Source organism: Carcharhinus amblyrhynchos, chromosome 14, assembly GCF_965287045.1.
Source record: "Carcharhinus amblyrhynchos chromosome 14, sCarAmb.v2.hapA, whole genome shotgun sequence".
NCBI classification, from domain to species: Eukaryota; Metazoa; Chordata; class Chondrichthyes; order Carcharhiniformes; family Carcharhinidae; genus Carcharhinus; species Carcharhinus amblyrhynchos.
In genome coordinates this window covers 36,054,095-36,075,876 of record NC_137337.1, presented here as the reverse complement: position 1 = coordinate 36,075,876, position 21,782 = coordinate 36,054,095, and the positions used below count along the sequence as shown (strand labels likewise).

Genomic DNA, 21,782 nt, shown 5'->3' with positions numbered 1-21,782 from the left:
GCGCACCCCCTGCCAGCGGTTTCCCGACAGCATGAAGTGATTTCAGTGGGAATTCCCATTGACAGCGGCAGGACCAGAGGATCAAACCAGCAGCTTGGGCACGCTGCGGAGAAAATCCCTGAGAGGAGGCCAGAGAATCTCACCCAATGTCTTTTATTTTCTTTGTAAACAATGGCCTTATCACATGCACAGTTCCCAAGTGTAACATGGCACATATTAATTCCCAATAATGGGAATTTGCACCAAGTTAAAAGCACAAATGTCTTTGCCAGTTTGAGTTTTCCACCATTATCCAACTGTGTGACAAATTTGAGCAGTGGTGTCTAATGGGAGATCAATTATTGAATACATTTTCATTTTTCATTTCTCTTCTGCATCTGTTAATTGTGAACGGAATTCTTCATCCTCACACAGGCACGTGTAAAAACCTTCACTAATCAAATTACCATTTTAATAAATAACGTCAACAAACCAAGCTTTGGTCTCAGGAATATTCTGAGTAACTGGCATTGATGAAATATCTCAGAATAAGGTCAGTTTAAGGTCAATACTCCAACCATCAACTCACAAACTGACTTCTGAAGCTTCCTCCTGACTCATTTGATAGTCCTTTAAGCAACGACCCAATTCCCTTTTCAAAATTCTTTCTTACTGCTCCTGCTTCAAGGTAGTTTTGGCAGAGGATGCCACATTTCCAGTACCCTCTGAGTAATGATTTTCTTTTAGCCACCATTTAATTCTGCTGATCATCCCAGACTTATACCTTCTGATTATTGGCTTATGAACTAATTATTTACTATATCATACAAACACATGAATTAGGAGCAGTATTAGGCCACTTGGCCCCTCTAGCCTGCTCCACCATTTAATAAGATCATGGCTAATCTGATTGTAAGCTCTCGATTCCACATTCCCACTTACCGGTAACTTTTCTAGCTTTTCACCCCCTTGCTTATCAAGAATCTAACTAGCTCTGCCTTAAAAATATTCAAGGACTCTGCTTCCATCACCCTTTGAGGGAGAGATTTCCAAAGATGCACAATCCTCTCAGAGAAAGGAATTCTCCTCATGACTGCCTTAAATGGGTGATCCCATGAACAGCAACTCCTGATTCTAGATTCTACCATGAAAGGATACATCCTTTCCTTTTCAATATCTTGGAAAAAATCTACTGGGTCGCCCCCTTGGTTTGCTCCAGAGCAAGAAGTGCTAATGATTCCAACCTCTGTCAATAACTGGTGTCATCAAAACACGCTTATATTCGACCATTTCCATTGTATTTTCCTTGGATATACTTCTTACATAAGAACGTTATTTATTTATTTATTTATTTGGACAAAGTGAAGAAGTGTGAAGTTATTAGGAATGATAGTGACTGATGTTTTTATAAAATTGGAAGAACAACAGTTTGTTCCAAGCCGATTTCTGAATAGGTGTTTTTGTCATATTTATTTCAAGACTTGCCATTATTAACACACACATAAAATAATTATGACAAAAACACCTATTCAGAAATCAGCTTGGAACAAACTGTTGTTCTTCCAATTTTATAAAAACATCAGTCACTATCATTCCTAATAACTTCACACTTCTTCACTTTGTCCAAATAAATATACACACAAGAAAAAAATATCTTGGGGTGGGGGGTGGGACACAGTGGTTAGCACTGCTGCCTCATAGTGCCAGGGATCTGACTCGGGTCACTATTTGTGTGGAGTTTGCATCTTTTCCCCATGTCTGTGTGGGTTTCCTCCAGGTCATCCAGTTTCCTCCCAAAGTCCAAAGATGTGTAGGTTAGGTGGATTGGCCATGCTATACTGCCCCTTAGTGTCAGGGGGTCTAACTAGGGTAAATGCATGGGCTAAGGCCTAGGTGGGATCTTGATTGATGCAGACTCAATGGTCCAAATGGCCTCCTTCTGCACTGTAGGATTCTATGATTCTACAATTAAAAGAAAGGACTTATTATAATCTCATAAAAATGTTGATCAGTCAAGGCTAACATTCCACTCAGCAGTTGTAAACAGGCACCTGCTCAACAGATCCATTTGTGTGACTTAGTGCTCAGCCAAGCTTTCATAATGGGCCATCTGTATCATCAGAAGTAGGTGACCTCATTATGAATGCTTGGCTGAATTACAATATATCCCGAACTGTGAAATTTAGAAGTTTAGGTTCAATAACCATATAACTTTGGAAAATACAGACCTTAAAAATAGACAACAGTGTAGTTATCCATGATTGAGCAATTAGTGCAACAAATTTGCACTGGGGGATTATCAAATATGAATCATGAAATTATAATGGAAAAATGTTAATACATTTTGTCACACATTGTGAGATGAAAATGAAACAACAGAAAGGCAAATGGCCCAGACTTAAGCCACAAGCAGGTGCAGGATTTGGATTGTTTTAAATATAGTCAATAATAGCCTTCATGTGACCTTTATGTCAATAACCACACTTTTCCTATCCAGGAAACTTATTTTTACTACTGATCTGTGCTTTTTGCCTTCCATCCCATCCAAATATCTATATGGCCCCAAACTACTTAATTTCAGTTCCCATTTTCTTTCCCTTAAGTCTCAGATGTGGTATTCTATCAAATACTTTTTCAAAATCCATATGCATCATATTGAATGAATCTTCTTTACCATTACTCTCTTGGTACTTCAAAGAGTTGTATAAACTTAGTCAATCTCAGCTTGCTTTTTAGAGATCTCAAATGTTTCTTCAAGTGTTTAGTCATCTAACTTAGGTTCTAATAGATTCCCAAAAAATTAAGACTGGTGTTTAATTTCCCAGTTTATCCAGTCATTTGTTTTTGGAAGAGGGCAATCAAATGTGCCACCCTCCATCTCTGCTTTCTATAGAATGTTACAAAAATAATGGCCAATTATTTCTTCTTTGATATCCTCAGCATGAGTGGGTATAAATCATGAAGTCTGAGTGATCTGTCCCCTTAATTTTAATAACTATTTTGGTATTACTTTTCTTTGAAGAATTCCTCTGATTGTTGTAAAATTTCTGTATCACACCCTCACAATGGATGAAATTTTCCAATCAATCTGCGACAAAATGGCCCTCCATTGGCTGGCAGCGGGATCGTCTGGTCCTGCTACTGTCAATGCGGTTTCCCATTGAATGCACACTTTGTCGCCAGGAAACCTGCAGCAAGGTGCACTGTTGATGGGACCAGAAGATCCCACAGGCGTGAACATCCAGAAAGTCCCAGCCAATATCTTTGCCAATCTTTCACCTCCAAGCTTCTTTCCTCAGTGACCCTTCCCCTTTTACTGAAGACTACTTCATTATTTTTCTCTTTTGTTGGGAACACGGCGGCACAATGGTTGGCACTGCTACCTCACAGCATCAGGGACCCAGGTTTGATTCCAGCCTCGGGTCACTGACTGTGTAGCATTTGCATGTTCTCACTGTGTCTGCCTGGATTTCCTCCAGGTGCTCCAGTTTCCTCCCACAGTCCAAAAATGTGCAAGTTAGGTTGATTGATCAAGCTAAATTGCCCATTAATATGAGGGGGATTGGCAGGGTAAATACGTGGGGTTACAGGGATTTGGCCTGGGTCAGATTGTTGTCAGTGCAGACTCTTTGGATTGAATGGCCCCCTTTTACACTGTAGGGAATCTATTCTATCCTAGTTCGTTATTATTTGCTTGGCTTCCTTAAATTATTTTTCCTACCTTATTCTCTGTCGTGCAAGTAAAATTTCTATTTAAATTTCCCACTCGATCCAACCTCCCCATTTATCCACAGAGCCTCTTCCTTTACTGGGATATAATGGGCTTGGATACAAAACCAGCTTGGTCAAAGAAGGCAGAGGGTAGCAGTGGAAGGGTGCATTTCTAAATGGAGGGCTGTGACAAATGGCATTCCTCAGGGATCAGTGCTGCAACCTTTGCTGTTTGTAATATATATAAATGATTTGGAGGAAAATGTAACTGGATTGATTAGTAAGTTTGCAAACAACACAAATGTTGGTGGATTTGCAGATAGCGATGAGGACCATCAGAGGATACAGTAGGATATAGATCAGCTGGAGACTTGGGTGGAGAGATGGCAGGTGGAGTTTAATCTGGACAAATGTGAGGTAATGCATTTTGGAAGGTCTAATACAGATGGGAAATATACAGTAAATGGCAGAACCCTTAGGTGTATTGATAGGCAAAGGGATCTGGGTATACAGGTACTCAGGTCACTGAAAGTGGCAATGCAGGTGGAGAAGGTAGTCAAGAAGGCATTCGGCATGCTTGCCTTCATCAGCCAGAGAACTGAGTTTAAAAATTGGCAAGTCATGTTGACGCTTTTTAGAACCTTAGTGAGGCCAGACTTGGAATATAGTGTTCAATTCTGGTTGCCACACTACCAGAAGGATATGGAGACTCTGGGGAGGGTACAAAAAAAATTACCAGGATGTTGCCTGGTATGGAGGGCATTAGCTATGAGGAGATGCTGGAGAAACTTGGTTTGTCCTCACAAAGTTGAGGAAGTTGAGGGGAGAGCTGATAGAAGTCTACAAGATTATGAGAGATATGGACAGAGTGGATTGTCAGAAGCTTTTTCCCAGGGTGGAAAAGTCAATTACTAGGGGGTATAGGTTTAAGGTGTGAGGGGCAAATTTTAAAAGAGGTATACAAGACAGGTTTTTTACACAGAGAGTGGTGGGTGCCTGGAACTCGCTGGGGGAGGTAGTAGAAGCGGATACGGTAGTGACTTTTAAGGGGTGTCTTGACAAGTACATGAATGAGATGGGAATAGAGGGATATGGTCCCCGGAAGGGTAGGGGATTTTAGTTAAGTCAAGCGGCATGGTCAGTGCAGGCTTGGAGGGCTGAAGGGCCTGTTCCTGTGCTGTAATTTTCTTTGTTCTTTGTTCTTTTATCCTTTCCATTTCCTGTTTAATTTTTTTCCAATGCTGATCTACAATCAATTTTTTTTCCCCTCAATTTATATTCCCCATTTTTTTGCCAATCAAGCACCCTTGGCCTCAAAGTTTTGATTTTATATCCCTAGAATTATACCAATTATAGTTTTGCCACTGCTTCCAAAATGTTCCATACTTTCCCTGTCTCATTATTCGGAACCAGGTGAGTAACATTTCTATTCTTGCCGGAGCGGCAATACATTTAACAGGGAAAACAATCCTTTGAAGACCCTGTAGAAAATCTCAGCTTTCATTCTTCCTCTACCAGACTCTTGCTGGTTAATTAAAATCTCCTAAAGTTGTAATTTTGCCAATGCCTGCTTCTCTAATTTGTTTAAAAATTCCATCCTCAGTTCCTTTCTGCTGTTTGAGGCCAATAAGATGTCCCTTGACTTTAACAAATCCCTTGCTGCGCCTCAGCTGAGTCCAAAGGAATCTTTTTAGACGACTTTTCCATTTAAATTCTCTATCATGATAGTGTCTCTAATTAACACTGCTAGTCTTCCTTTCTTTCCCAAATTTCTAAACATTATATAACCAAATATGTTTAATTGGAAATCTTAACCCATGACAGCCACAGTTTATTTAAAATATACAATTTACTGCATTGTCAGAATTTGAGTCTATGTTTTTAAAAAGGTAAAGCTATTCTGTGCATTAGCGTCCATTCATTTTGGTTTCAATTTGTGGGATTTTGAAAATCATTACTTTTTTGCCTTTCCTTATCCTGATTCATCATAGAAACGCTACAATGCAGAAGGAGGCCTTTCAGCCCATCAAGTCTGCATTGACCCACTGACAAAGCTTCCCACCCAGGTTCTATCCCCGTAACCCCACATGTTTACTACGCTAATCCCCCTAACCCACACTAACAGGCAATTTAGCTTGGCTAATCCAAATAACCTGCACATCTTTGGACAGTGGGAGGAAACTGGGGAACCCAGAGGAACCCCATGCAGAAACAGGGAGAATGTGCAGATTCCACACAGTCAGCCAAGGCTGGAAATGTACTCGGGTCCCAGCACTGTGAGGCAGCAGTGCTAACCACTGTGTCACTGTGCCATCCTACTATCTTGCCTTGCTGATCACATTTGATACTTCCACCGCCTTGTTATCCACACACCCAACAGATAATTCTCCAAATTTTTTGGCAAATTATACTAGAATTGTGTATAATGTGCACCTGAATTTCCAATATGTGCCATCAACAGGCAAGTCCTCCCTGTCTCCACGAAATGAGAAATCATAAAATGACCCATCTAATATTTTCTTTCTCCGGTAAGTGGGAAGCTCTGCTGTCTTTCCTTGTGACTGTTGGCAATGCAAGTAATTAGCCACAGTCCATAAAGGATCATGGGCTACTGTCCCATTACAGAGAGACAATTGGTTATACAGTTTGAGGGACACCATTCTACATCAACATGGGGCAAGTAAGAAGACAGGCCCCTATGAGCTGTGAAAAGGCTAGGTTTAGCTATCAGCGGTGAAGCAATGAGATGCACCGCCTACCTCAAGGAAAGCCAGGAGTCATACAGCACAGAAAAACACTCTTCAACTCAGCCTGACAGCCCAGCCTAACCAGTTGTCTTCATAGCTGTAATTTTCCAGCTCAGGCAACATCTTCTCTGCACCCTTTCTAGTGCAATCAAATCTTTTCTATAATGTGGTGACCAGTACAGCACACAGTACTCAAGCTGTGGCCTGACCAACGTTTTATTCAGCTATTTCATCATAATCTCAGTATTCCTGTATTCTATGCCTCAGTTAATAAAGGCATATCATATGTCTTCTTAACCACCCAGTCAACCTGTCCTGCTGCCTTTGGGGATCTTTGCACATGAACCCCAAGCTCCCTCTGGTCCTCTGTACTTCCTAGCATTGTGTATTCCCTTGCCTTGTTAGTCCTCCCAAAATGCAGCACCTCACACTTTTCAAGGTTAAATTCCATTTGCACTGTTCTAACCATCTGACCAGCCCATCTCTGTTATCTTGTTTCTATTGTTTTCTTCTTTGCTATTTACTGTACCACCAATTGTGTTATCAGCAAACTTACTGATCATGCACCCCACATTCACATCTAAATCATTAATGTAGCTACCGCAAAGATCTAGCAATCTCGGTTGTGTGTTTTCCAACTTCCCAAAGGCAGCCCGTCAAGGGGATCTCCAGGGACATGGTAGTAGGGATGTCAACAAGAGGGGTTAGCGCGAGTCACGCTGAAGTATTCTCATAGACAGCATACCAGGAAGTTAAGGGCACCGCTAATTCTTCAAGTTAAATACTCAGATGGCAAAATAAATGATTATGATTTGGAAAAAGGTGGAAGCTTTATTTATATTTATCTTTATATTATATTAGAGCGAAATTAGAATGTGGAATTTATCCTAATGGAGTAATCTGACTTTCCACAAATACACAAATCAGCATTTCAAGGCCAGTGAATATGATTGGTGCTAATTATGAAGTAAGAGCACTGTTACTAAGCCAGTTACACCTCATCCAACAAGCTATAATTGTCCAAGGCTATTTACAGTGAGACTAACTGCAGAATAGTGGGAGTTTTCATCAACTCATTGATTGTTTTCAGTGAGTGCTTCAGCAACTTTCCCTCTGGAGAAGAATAGAAATACTGAAAGCAGCATCTGAATTTTGTGTTATTCTGCACAAGTGTAGAGTCCTGAAGTTTCAGTGAAGTAACGATGGCGAACACTGACAGTTTTATGTCATTAGCACCACATAAAGCAGCCCTATATGTTGTGTGCGACTTTTCCAATGTATCTGGTTCACCCTAAGGTGACACGTCATCAATGGTGACTATATCAATTGCACATTATTTTATTTTCGGTTCCTGAGATCACTGATACTCAAAGTAGAATGAAACGTAGACTGGACTCTGAATTACCTTGGAGAGACAAACGGAGTTAACATTTCAAATCGAATATGATTCTTCTTCAGAATGTTGGCTCTTAAAGAATCAAATTCAGCTCTCTGTTTCACTCTCCACAGGTACTGTTAAACCCAGAGTATATCCAGCATTTTCTATTTTTATTTTGGCCATCCAGCATCTGCTTTTATCTGAGCTTTCCTGTAATGTTCTTTCAGAGCCACAAAATGATCTCGTTAAATTTACTTCATTAAAGTGGGGTACTACACAGTCAATAACAACTCGAGTCCATGCATGCTCTGCCCTGTATCAACTGGTTGTCAAAAAAGGAGCCAAAACAATAAATATTTGCAGGCTTTTGTGGGGACCAAGTGAGGCCCATTCTTAAGTTACATATTGCAGCAACCCCAGGCTAGCAGGCTGCCCCAGGTCTGTCATTTTATGCCTGAAGACAGATGACCATAACAAAAAGGGACAGCATGCTGAAAGCTGCCCAGAGGGAAAGTCATGTCAGAATAGATAGTACAGAATTGAAACAGGTTTGCAACTTAATCCAGGACTCATCCAAAAACTTTTCAAACTTGAACTTTGTGGTTGCTGATTCAATTTGACACCCACCCCTCCACCACGCCCCCCCCAACACACTACACCCCCCCCACCCACCCCACACCCCCTATTCCTAATACAGACTTTGTAAACAATCCACAACCTGAATTTTAGGCAAAATCCTGAACAGAATGATGGCAGGGTGCAGGTCACACCTGCCTAACAAGAAGTGGGCTGACCCTGAAGTAACTTGCAGGGCTGAGCCTAATTTTAACATTCTTTGTGGGTTCACAACATTGGGAAATTGGTTACTGGGAGCTTGCCATTTAGGGTGGGAACCTGCGCGCTGCTGCAGGTTTTAAAGGCCTGCAGCAACTTAAAGGAGACGCCAGGCCTAATGTTGTTTTGGCAGCCGTTGAGAAGCTCTGCCGTGCAAGAATGTCTGTGCGGCCCGCAGGAAGCCCCACAACTGAAGTGTGCAGTTGCACAAAGTCATGCAAAAGTGAGGAACAATATTTGGTATGGAGTGACACACAATCCATAGCAGTGGGCTACAGTAGCAATGATAGCAGATGGTCAGGCCAGTCAATGCCATGATGCCCAATATGTGGCACGATAACTCAATACTGTGTGAGTTTGACCAGGGTGGGCAAAGTAAAAAGAGTCAGCCACATCTTCCAAAAAGACACGGTGCTCAGCATTTGAATCACTTTGGGGCTCGTTCTAATCCTACAGTTCCTGCATAAACACAAGAGTTGGAAGAAGTAGGCCATTTGGCCCCTCAAGCCTGTTCCACTGTTCAATAAGATCACGGCTGATTTGATTCTGGCCTCAACTCCATTTTCCTGTCTGCCCCCATAACCATGGATTCCCTTGTCAACCAAAAATTGAACTCAACCTTGAATATATCCAATGATGCAACCTCCACTGCTCTCTGGGGGAGAGAATTCCACCTATTAACCATCCTCTGAGAGAAAAGGTTCTTGCTCACATCATTCTTAAATGAGAGACCCCTATTTTTTAAATTGTGTCTCCAAGTCTACTTTCTCCAACAAGGGAAAACATACTTTGAGCATCCACTCTGCAAGTCCCCTCAGTATCTTGCATATTTTAATAAGATCACCTCTCATTTTTCTAAATTCCAATGGGTAAAGCTCCAACATGCTCAACCTTTCATCCTAAGATAATCTCTTCATCGCAGGAATCAATTGCACGAAATATCTCTGAACTATTTCTAATGCAATTATATATTTTCTTAAGGAGACCAAAGCTGTACACAATACTCAAGATGAGATGTCAATAAGGTCTATAGCAGCACTTCCCTATTTTTATGCTTAATTCCCCTCTCAATAAACACCAACATTCAATTTGCCTTTCTAATCAGTCTCTATATCTACATAGTAACATTTTGTGATTCATGTACCAGGACACCCAGATCCCTCTATACCACAGTTCTGCAATTTCTCTCCATTTAAATAATATGCCGCTTTTCTATTCTTGCTGCCAAAGTGGACAACCTCACATTTTCCCACATTATACTCCATCTGCCAAACATTTGGCCCACTCACTTAACCTATCTAAATCTCTTTGCAGACTCATACATTCTCTTCACAATTTACTTTGGTACCTATCTTTGTACCATTAGCAAATTTAGCAACCATACATTCAGTTCTTTCACTCAAATTATTGACATAGATTGTAAATAGTTAAGTGTCCAGCATTGGTCCCTGGTGCACTTCACTAATTATAGCATGCCAATCCAAAAGTGATTCATTTATCCCTGCTCTCTTGTTATTTAATTAATCCTCTATCCATGCTAATATGTTACATCCTACATCATGAGCTCTTATTTTGTGTCAGAACATTTGATGTGGAACCTTATGAAATGTCTTTTGGAAATCCAGGTAAAGTCATAAGTAGATGATTAGTTACCTGCCCTGAAACCAGCTGACTGCTTAACCTTACTCTCTTGAGCAGGTACATAAGAACATAAGAAATAGGAGCAGGAGTAGGCCATCTGGCCCTTCGAGCCTGCCCCGCCATTCAATAAGATCATGGCTGATCTGTCGTGGCTCAGTTCCACTTTCCCGCCCTCTCCCCATAACCCTTAATCCCCTCTCTTATCAAAAACCCATCAACCCGCTTCTTAAAAATATTTAGCGAGGCAGCCTCCACCACTTCAACGGGCAGAGAATTCCAGAGATTCACCACCCTTTGAGTGAAGAAGTTCCTCCTCAACTCCGTTCTGAACCGCCCCCCCTTTATCTTGAGGCTGTGCCCCCTAGTCCTACTGTCTTTTTTGAGCGGGAAGAGTCTTTCCACCTCTATCCTATCCATCCCATTCATCATCTTATACGTCTCAATGAGATCTCCCCTCATTCTTCTAAACTCTAACGAGTACAAGCCTAGTTTATTCAGCCTCTCCTCATAGCTCAACCCCCTCAACTCCGGTATCAGCCTAGTAAACCTCCTCTGCACTCCCTCCAAGGCCAAAATATCCTTGCGCAGGTGCGGCGCCCAAAACTGCACACAGTACTCCAGCTGCGGCCTCACCAATGCCCTATACAGCTGCAGCAAGACCTCCCTACTTTTATATTCAATCCCCCTCGCTATGAAGGCCAGCATCCCATTCGCCTTCCTGACCACCTGCTGCACCTGCAGGCTGGGTTTTTGCGACTCATGCACAAGGACCCCGAGGTCCCTCTGCACCGTCGCCTGCTGCAGTTTTTCGCCACGTAAGGGTACAATGGACAGCTACCCAAAGTCAATAGGAGAGTTCCTTACGTGTACATGACAAAATTGGATCCCACCTGCAATTTTAACTCCAGCCTGAAGGAAAATAGCACTGAGGTTTTCCCTATAGGTTAATGCAAGATGGAAGAATATCAGTCCCAGCAGAAAGTGAAAATAAAACACTTTTTTCTTTCCTATGTATGGACAAGAAGAGCAAGTGTAGAGAAAAAAAATCCTTAGGGTGCTTCATGAAGAAATAATCAGACAAAATTAGGCATTGAATCAAAGAAGGAGATATTAAGACAGGGTTTCAAATTTGTGGTTAAAGAAGGTGGATTTTAAAGGGAGTCTCAAAGTACATGAAGAAGTTGGTGAAAACCAACATAGATCAGCATCAATAGATATAATGTGGAGTTGGGTACAAGCAATATCCTTTTGGATGATCTGAAATTTATGGAAGATGCAGAATGGTAAACTGGCTGGAAAAGCATTGGAGTAACCTAGAGATGCCAAAGGCAGGGGCAAGGGTATGGGTAGCAGATGGCCTGAAAGGGGCAACCCTAGTGATGGAGAGTGCTTGGAGTCAGGAGTTCCGCTCAGAGTTGAATTGAATGCTAACACTGCAAAGATTCTCCCTTAGATAATCACCCCTATTGCGGGCTGCATGCTGATACCTGCACCTCACTGTTTTTTGTGGTAACCAAAAAGGAGTTCTGGTTTTAGAAGATCAGGTTGTGCAATATGGAGCAATTCACCACAACCTTTGAGATCTTCACCAGATTATATCAAAGATGCCACCAGATCAATCAAGGAGGTCCAGATGAATAATCCAAAAGATGTGAGTTCAACTCCCAACATACTAGTTTGAGAATTAGCTTTAGAATTTAGATTAGAATTAAATCTAGGAATAATAATGTACTATCAATAAGAGTGACCCAAAAAACTATCAGAAAGACATAAAAATGCAGCTGCCTCATTAATGCTGTTTAGATAATAACCTGCCTTCCTTGGCTACTCTTGTCTCTGTGTGACCCCAATTTCACGTTCATGTTGTTCACCCTTCACTGTTTCTCAAGCGGCTGAGCAAACAACTCAAATGTAGTAAACCGTTACACAACTATGGACCAGTCTCACCATATGGTCTACGGCGCAACAGTAAAAGGGCTCAACACCATCTACTGAAGGCAAACAGCACTAGGCAATAAATGGTGACCTTGTCAGCAACACATAAGTCCTGGGAATGGATTCAGAATAAGAAAAGTACTGATTTGGTAACTGGAATGGAATTTTACAGTTATACCTTTTAACCATCTAAATGGAAACTATTTGATATTTTAGATTTACATAGCCCTATACGCAATCAGCTGACTGGATGGACATTTAAATCGACAAAAATATCTACATTGCAATATTAAGCTGCCGTTGGCTATTGTAGTATTAAAATATTGTTCCTTTATGTGTAAAGGAACAAACTCAATTACATATAGTATAGTGTTTGATTTTATTTCACATATTAATAAGTCATAACAATCTACTATACAAATGTTGACAGCCTTCTGGGAGTTTTGGAATGGATTTTAATCTATGCTTTAATTACATCACTTGACTATTAAAATCAACATTAAAAATGCTAACTGTGCTTTTGATGTATCAAATGGCAGATTTATCAGCACAGCAAGATCTTGATTAATAATAATAAGATCTTGATAAGATTAGTTTAGTTGAACATATAAAGTCTGATTTTAATGGACAATTACTCTCTTCAGGATGTGCATGTTCCCCATTATTTGTAGCAAACTGCTGCATCAAATTAGTAAAACGCACATTGTCTACATATTAACTGGCATGACGGAACTCAAGAGAAACCAATTCTGTTGTTCTTCCTATAAGTGCTTGTTTTCTTCTCCACTTTTTAATCCATTTGTTTGTCTTTCCTTTCACTCTCACTATATGTCCACACTCTCCTTTGTGATGACTGTATCTCCATTTCCAATTTGTCACTGTTTCTTTCTCATTCTGTTGGTGTCTCTCCTTCACTCTGTTCCCTCTCTCTCTCATGCATATATGTCTGCCCTGGTTTCTTTGGTGAGCTTTCTCTATATGCGCATACACACTTTCTTTTCCTCATGTACTCAGGTTTCTATCTTTTTTAACACCCAGGTTATAACAATAACAATAGAAAAAGTGCTTGCAGAACACACTCAGCGAATAAAATATTCTAGAGCATTGAAAAGGAATCAAACACCAAATTACGGTGGCAGAAGGATTGAAGGAAGAAATATCAACAAATATCTAGCAGGTAGGGTTTAACCTTTAGAAGCTTTGGAAGGAATTGCAAGAAGGAAAAAGAACATGCATTCATCCTGTGCATTTCTTTACCTCAAGACATCCCAAAGCACTTTACAGCCAAGAAAGTGTACTTATGAAGTATAGGCAGTGTTGCAATGTCAGAAATGCAGCAGCTAAATTGATATCATCTAACCCTAACCCTAACTCCCACATCATGGTGTTAGATGGTGAATTAGATGGACCTTGACTCTTTTCCCCTCTAGAAATTCCTATGTTCCTGTCTGTTGGGTTTTGGTTGAGGGAAAGATCTTGGCCAGGACACTGGGGGACTTCCCATCCTCAGCTCTGAGCAGTGCCATTGGATCTTTCCTTCTACCTGAGAATGCGGACAGAGCCTCAGTATAACTTTTCATCCAGAAGATGACGCCACCGACAGTGCAACACTCCCTCAGTACTGCACTGACACATCAGCCTCAATTATGGCCTTGAGGCTCTGAAGTAGTGCTCGAATCCGAGACATTCAGGCTCAGGTGAGACTGCAGCCACTGCACCACTGAAATTCACAGAATATACAACGCCATTCAGCTCACTGTGCCCTGTTAATCAGTGGCAATCTCCTTCTAATTCCAATTCATTTCTCATAACTTCTAACATTATTCATTTCCTTCAGCTTATCCAATTCCCTGTTATATTGAGTATCTACATCAATAGCAATATTCTAATTCTAGCCATCCACTATCAGAAAAAATTCTAACTTCCCCATTCTTCCCCATTCATTCAGTTGATAATCTTTAGCCTATACTACTGCCACTCCAACTAATTCACCAAGTGGCAGCAACAGTTGTGTACAACAACTTAATCACTCAAACTTGTCATACTTTTGAAAATCTCTAGCAGATTTCCCTTAATTACAAAAGCTCCCAGAGTACGGGGAACATTGTTTCAAACATTTTAAGATGGAATAGATACGTTTACTGATGTTTTCAGAATTTCTTTCCCTCAGTATATTGTAGATGTGACTTTTCAAGGCATATAAGGAAAGCGAGGAAACCAGTCCAGACACTGAAAGCAGCCAAAAAAGGGGCAAAGTTTGCCTGGATTGATTATTTTTCCTTTTCAACAATACACAGAGACAATGGTCCCACACTAATGGACCAGCAGGTCCGGCGTCTGCTATGAATCTGATGCTTCCAGCTGCATTTCCCTCCACTGAATGCATCAGATGCAAGAGTAGATCTGAAGCCTCTGCGCACATACAGGATTGCTACTATTTAAAGTGTGTGCGTTAGTTAGGCACAAAACCCAGAGTATATGACAGGAGTAGCTGAGGAGTGCTGTTCAGATTCAGATGCCTGCTAACCCCGGCCACTTGAAACTTTAACACTTCCTTAAAAGTTGACCTTAAAATATGAGGAGGGCCACCAAGTTTAAAATTCAGAACCTTTAAACAGATCCTTGGTGCCCAATAATAGTATCAACTTATAGATTTTTTATAACAGCCCCCACTCTAAGGGACCTTAGAGACATCCAAGCGCCAATTCTTATGGTACTTTGTGTCTCCACGTCTTTAGAACTGTGCTGACAATACAATAATTGGAAGCAGCTTTTCACAGAGTCATTATGTCACAGAACAAGGCCATTCATCCCACTTGGTCCCTGCTGGCTCCCTGTAGAGAAATCCAGTCAGTCTCAATCCCCCTGCTCTTCTCTGTAGCCCTGCAAGTTTATTTTCCTCAAGCGCCCATCCAATTTCCTTTTGAAATCACTGTTCACCTCTGCTTCCACCACCCTTGTAGGCTGTGATTACCAGATCGTTAGCTCCCATTGTGTAAAAATATAATTCCTCGTACTCCCCCTGCATTCAAAGCCTTAAATTTGTGTCCACAAGTCTATTAACCATTAGCCAATAGCAACAGCTTTTCTTTATCTACCTTATCTATAGCTGTCAAAATCTTGTACACGTTATCAAATCTCCCCTCAATCTCATTTGCTCCAGGGAAAACAACCTCAACCTTTTTAACCTACCGGTACAATTAAAGTCCTTCATCCCTGGGAACACTGACTGCTAATGCCCTTAGTCTGCATAAGCAGTTTGCTTTGGGCAGACGTATTTACAATGCCAGATCTAAAAATCCACTTCAACAAGAAAACAGTTTATCACATAGTATGATTTTGTTCATGCAGCCGTGATCATGGACCTACAGTTAAGCAACACCTCAATTTTAAAATTTGCATCCCTAGACTTCAAACTCCTCTTTAACTTTGCTCTTCCCTACCTCTGTAATCTCTTCCAGACTCATGTAAGATATGCACTCCTCCAATTCTACACTCTTGCACATCGCTGATTTCACTCCACCACTGGTGGCAGCATCTTTAGTTGCCAAGAGCCTGAATTCCAAAATCCCCTCTCTTACCCTCTCTGACTGTTTTTCCTCCTGTACGCTCCTCCTTAACTCTGCTCCCTTTGACCAAGTTGATGATCATCTACACGCATATCTCCTTATGTGGCTCAATGTGTAGTTCTGTTTGGAAACATTCCACTGAAGCTTCTCAGGATGTTTTACTATGTTGCAGGCACTCTACAAACACAAGGTGCTGTTGTTTTAAGGAATGATAGATTTGAATGAATAAAAATGATCTTTGACCTTTACACAACTCCCCAGAAATTTCCCAAAGCCTTACAAACAGCTGCTTGACATATGGACATTATATTTCAGTGAAGAATATGTAAAAGTAAAATGGTTATCTTGCAAGCAGGAGTAATTTAGCTCAAACAAAACATAGCATTGACTGATCGGTCCACAAGTAGATTCCAGTGTTGTGAGATTCAGCCAGCACTAAATCAATACACCAGGTTCCCAATGTGATTATACAGCAAATACTCACACGTGAACCTAGAAGCATGTGAAAATGATTCTGCACTAAAGAAATGTTAAGCTAATATTTGCCAAAGGAATCAACAGTGCATCAGTAAGGCTGGTGCAGTGGACACTGGACACAATGGCTGTTCACAGTTCTAAAAAAATCAATCTTTAAAAAAAAATCAAGGTCCCTAGTAACTATTTACTTTTGAACATTCTACAGGCTTCTTCTAAATTTCTTTCAGGACTTGAAGGCATTTTTCCCCCGTCCGGAAGTGACAGTATTCATTCACAGTGAGGCAGAGTTCTAATGGCATCTTTCATTTAGATAATTAAAAAATAAACTAAAAGGTTTGAAGCCAATTAGAAAATGTTAAGAAGCTGAAAAACGGTTGCAATGCTCCAGGCATTCTTAATTTGTTCTGTAAAAGTTCCATTTAGTATAGCCAAGCCAACTAAAAACATACAACTATGTCCACCAGTGTTCAGAATACGAAATGCAAGTACCAGGATAACAGCTGCACACAATATTAGTCTGACCATTATAGTTCCAGTTCCTAGATACATGATCATGAGGGAAACACCAGCCCCTTCTCAGACTAATAGGATGCTGTTTAAAAAAAAATGAACAATAACAAACTGATTTATCAACAGAAGCCTGAAGCATATGACCATAGCAAGGCAGTACCACATGGAAAGCAGGCAGCAGTTGAGGCCCCTATTTTCAGTCCATCCACATACTTGATCAATGTGTTTTCATTCAGTGCCTTTTATTTTTACCATATAGTGTAAGAAATGCCAGCTTTAGGGCTTATGCTGTGCCTGTCAGTAACAGATAGTCTCCATTCTTTAAAATAGTGCATTTCAAAGATAGTCTGGTCTGAATCCCTTCTTTACAGATGCGTCACACATGATCAAAATAAACTCCCACCGCCAAGTAGCCAAGGCATCTCAATAGAATGACATTTTTTTAAAAAAAAGAGCTGGCTTAACCTTCCCTTTTTTATTTATTCTGTTCTCTAAAAGCAGTCGTACCTCCCTAGAGCACTGCTGGGCGGAATTAAAGTCAGCTTTAATTGACTGCTTCAATGCAGCAGACAGAGCAAAAAGAGAGATTTCCTGTGCCCCTTCTGTGTATGTCCACGAACAAGAGGGAAAATGTTTGATTTCTGTAGTTTCTCAATGGTAAATCAAAGGGGGTCTCCAGCAAGCAAAGGCCTCTGAGTTTTTCTTCCTGCTGTAAGAACCCAGCAGAAGTTACATTAAATTCATTACAGTGACAGCAACGTGCCTATGCACAGACATAACTCTTATCAAAATAATCAGTGGAACAGACTATTCGAAACTCTGGCATCACTCTATTGGATACTTGAAGGTTTCACAACAAATCTTATGGGATTTGACTTTTTTTTATAGGATCAAGCATGGCAGTTTAAATATCCCATTGAAATTCAATGAAAGGTAGGTTGGATTTTTTTTGTAATCTTTAACTTGGGTCCACTGCACCCTCTTCCCTCCCCAAAGCCCAAGAAAATCGGTATATATTTCTCATCTTGGGCTGAAAGCTTAGGGGACGGGGGTGGGGGGAGAATATTTCAAACAGGTTACTTTTAAAGCCTTGATATAGTTATATATATATATATGGATGTTCGGGATATAAAGGGTTTGCAGCGTAGAAAGAGAACAAAACAGTTCCAAGCAGCAATTACTGTTTTGATCTGGGGGAAAAAAAATCAACTCCCAGAAATCTCAGAAAGGAAATGACTAGCATTCTTTCAAAATTAAGCCACATGCAGAGTCCCTTAACACAAGTGACTAATCGCATAAACTGTATCCTGCGGCATTGAAGGGAGCTAATGAAGTATAGACTCTTAAAACGTTGTTAGAAGAGAGATAGGAGTCAAACTGCAAAGTAATGTTGTGGAAGAGGAATATTACAGATTCTCAGTCATCAAATATATTTAGAGTAAAAATCCTATCGGATGATACAACTGTACCCTGTAGGATCTTGTTGGACCTGACGAGGTTCAATCAAACCCACCGGAGTGACAATGTTTCCTACAAGAAACTACAAGGAAAATATGTTGCAAATATCCTTTTGAGATTGTGCAATTTGTGAAACAACACACAGGCCTTAATGAAGAATATAGTTCAAAAAATAGTGATTGCCAAAAAAAGACAAAAGTTTCACAAACAACAAGAATGCATTTAAAAAGATCTCCATTAAGTAACTTCTCCCCTCCCAAACCCATGTCTTATTATTGCAACTGTACAAGCAATTCCCCAAAGATCTTTTTAAATCACACTGAACAATAAACTAGCTCCATCGGCAAAAAAGTGCGGGGGGGGGGGTTGAAAATATGAGAGTCAAAAAAAAGCAAGCACTTACTCTCAAATCAGTCAAAGTAATCCACTGGAATGTCACGAAATGCTGACTGTTCCCTCACCTCCAGCCACTAATCCCGGGCACTCTCGCTATTCTTGCCCGCTCAAGGTTTCATTCAAGTGAGAAACAGTTCGTGGAGCTGCCGCAAACTTCACTGCCACATCTTTGCGAGCCCAGCAGGGAGGGAACACACGGGGTGTCCGGGTGAGTTCAGACATACGGTGGGAGAGAACGGTCTCACGTGTGTTGCTGAAGACTTTGAGGAAGAGGTGCCGAGATTAGGTGGATCGCCTGCTCTCTCCTGTCTCAGCCCCGATCAGCCCCGCTCCCAGTCCCACACACATCGGTGCGGGATCAACTCACTGGTGCGTTTTCCCAGCTCCCGCGGAGGTATTCCCCTCCAGTGCTTCTACTGATGGTATGTTCCACTCCCTAACATGCCATCTCCTGTCTGCCTTCGTGTGCCAGACCTTTCATGTGTACATGAGAAAGGATTTCACTCCAAGCCGGCCATCACTGCACCCTTTAGGGATGGGAGTCAGTAACAAACCTCTCCAACACACACACACACACCAATTTGGAAGCTTTTCCACAACCTAGCTGGGGAGGGGAGATTCCTGCTCTATTTCCTTTTGTTCCTTCTCGCACTGAATTAGAAACGTTCTTTTTTTTTCTTTTCCCCTAAAACTTATTTCAAGTAAGTTGCTTTTTGGTCCTGACTTAATGAGCTGAAGGCAATTTCCGTCGAAAATCACTGTATGCTGTACTTTAATAGCTCCATCTGCTAGCATGTTCCAAAGAGTTGTTGTATATGTTACACCCTGAGGCTGAAATATGAACACTCCTCAAATGGATGATGACACGATCTGAAGGGCGGGCTGGTGTGGGCAGATTGTGCAGAATGTATATAAGATGGGGAAGGGACCCAGCCAACTTACTTTTTATTGTAACAAATGCCAAGGTTTGCTTTTGGCACCAAAAGTGGGAAAACCGGCTTTGCTTCTTTTCGAAAGTGGCAATAAGTTGTGAAGTGACCTCCCACCACCCCACCCCATCGCCAATTTTTTTTTGTGTATTTGCAAACTTTCAAAGCAGCTTATAGTTTGGTTTTAGTTTCTTTTCCCCCTCGATTTACTGCATGGATTCTCCTGTGTCGCAACATAACTTCTGTGGTCATCTAACGTAGAATTTAGAAGTGGACGGAGAGAGAATCAGACGAGTGGTTTAGAGCAATTTTACAGGGCGATTCTCCCAAAAGTGCTGAATTGGTGAGAAAACTGATTTAGATTACGACTGTTTTTTCTCAGTGCAGCTTCAGACCTGAATCTCCCCACTCTGTGCACTGCAGAGGGCCCAGTCGTGACTATCATAAAAAGCTCAGGGGGCCCATTCACGCCAAAGAGCCTGAAATTGATGGGATGAGCATGCACACATCGCTGGGAAATCGTGGAAAAGATCTCCCAGCATCCAGATCACTGCCATCCAACTCCCACAGATATCGCTGGCCTCAACGCTGGTCCCCATAGCACCCCCCCCCCACACACACACGCACACACACACACACACATTGCTGGCCCCCATAACCTCCCCCCTCACACACACATCACTGGCCTCATTGCTGGACCCCACAAACATGGCTGGCCCTCCTCCTCAATACAGACATCACTGTCCTCACTGCTGGCTCTCTGCCCCCCCCCCGCCCCACAGACATGGCTGGCCCCCCCCCCTCTCCCCCACAGACATGGCTGACTCCCCACCCCCATACAGACATCACTGGCACCCCCTGCCCCCACACACTGATATGGCTGCCCCATGTCCCCGTGGATCCGGATAATGCGGGTACCCATCCCTCCATCCCTTGAATTTACAATCCTCACAGTTGCCCTACAAAGAACCTGCATTTTGCTCACATGCACAATCCCAGTTTGTGATCATTCCCTCTCTTGAGTGGGAGCCCTGACTATTGCACCCCACCCCCACCCCGGACACAGCAGCCCATTGAACAGCAGCCAGTCAGCACCCCGAGGGATGAATGACACTCAACTGAAAGCAGCCTTCAAAATTTCTCACAAATATTTGTTGCCAACAGCCCCTGACTGACCACACTCACTGCACCCACACTCCCCTAATAAGACACAGCCGTATGTAGGGAATGGACACACAGCCAGTCACACCACAAAGGTGTCTGCATGTAAACCTGCACTCAGATTTACAGAGGCAGACCAGGAGCACCTGCTAGATGCCGTTGAGGAGAGGTGTAAGGGAATCTTCCCCGGCCAGGGCCCTCACCCAAGAGGTGCATCCGCCATGGTATTGTGGGAGGAGGCGGCAGAAGCAGTGAGTGCCAGGAGCCTGACTCCGCGCTCTGGCCAGCAGTGTCAGGAAAAAATGTACAACCTTTTTCCACCTTGGCACAGATCTCAAACCCTGCTTAGACACCTGAAGGGCAAGCAACAAGTGACCCTTCTCCCAGGAACAGAATCTAACCCCTTCCCCTCACCCCTCAATGAGCACCCTTCAGTGGTGACTGTTTTCCCCAAAACTGCCAGCACGACGCCCGAGATACAGACATGCATTGCGCACCATACACTGCAATATATTAATGCTTGCAGTCCACCGTATGTTCCCACAGGAGAAGAACATTCACAACATATGTGAGACGACACAGAGTTGTGGTGGTGTGCCTGACCTGTGGCAGCTGACCAGCATCGAAGCACGTGCCATAGAGCTGGCGGGGGGGGGTGGTGATGAACCATCCTGAATGGTCACTGATAGCCAGGTTGGCATCCAGCATGCAAAGAGAGCAGAAACGCACCCTCAACCTGGATCCTCCTCGAAGTAAGTGCAATGCTGCACAGAATGTTTTGCCTCTCTTCCCCTAATGTTTTTTGCAGCTCTGGACCCAGAGGAATGCGGTCCTTTGGGTGTCGCCACTGCCCCAGCTGCTCTGGAACAAACTGGCCGTGACCCTCTGGATGACACCTCGGAGGGAGGCAGTGAGGAATCCTCCGAGGGCAGCACCACTGAGGCGGCACCGGCATGTACCACACAACCCACCAACACAGAGACGATCACCACGGTGGGCACCTTTAGTGTTGAGGCTTCTGGGTCACGATCTGGTGAGCATGTCACAGGCACTGACG

General features: G+C 42.3%; 1 protein-coding gene across 1 annotated transcript in view; it reads right to left on the bottom strand.

Annotated features, from left to right (window-relative positions):
• Positions 1–19,452, bottom strand: part of frmd6 (FERM domain containing 6) — a 128,776-nt gene extending 109,324 nt beyond the window's left edge. The window contains exon 1 of the mRNA XM_080202682.1: positions 18,643–19,452. The gene's annotated coding sequence lies outside the window, so the exon portion shown is untranslated. The remainder of the gene's footprint in view (positions 1–18,642) is intronic.
• Between the last annotated feature and the right edge of the window lie 2,330 nt (positions 19,453–21,782).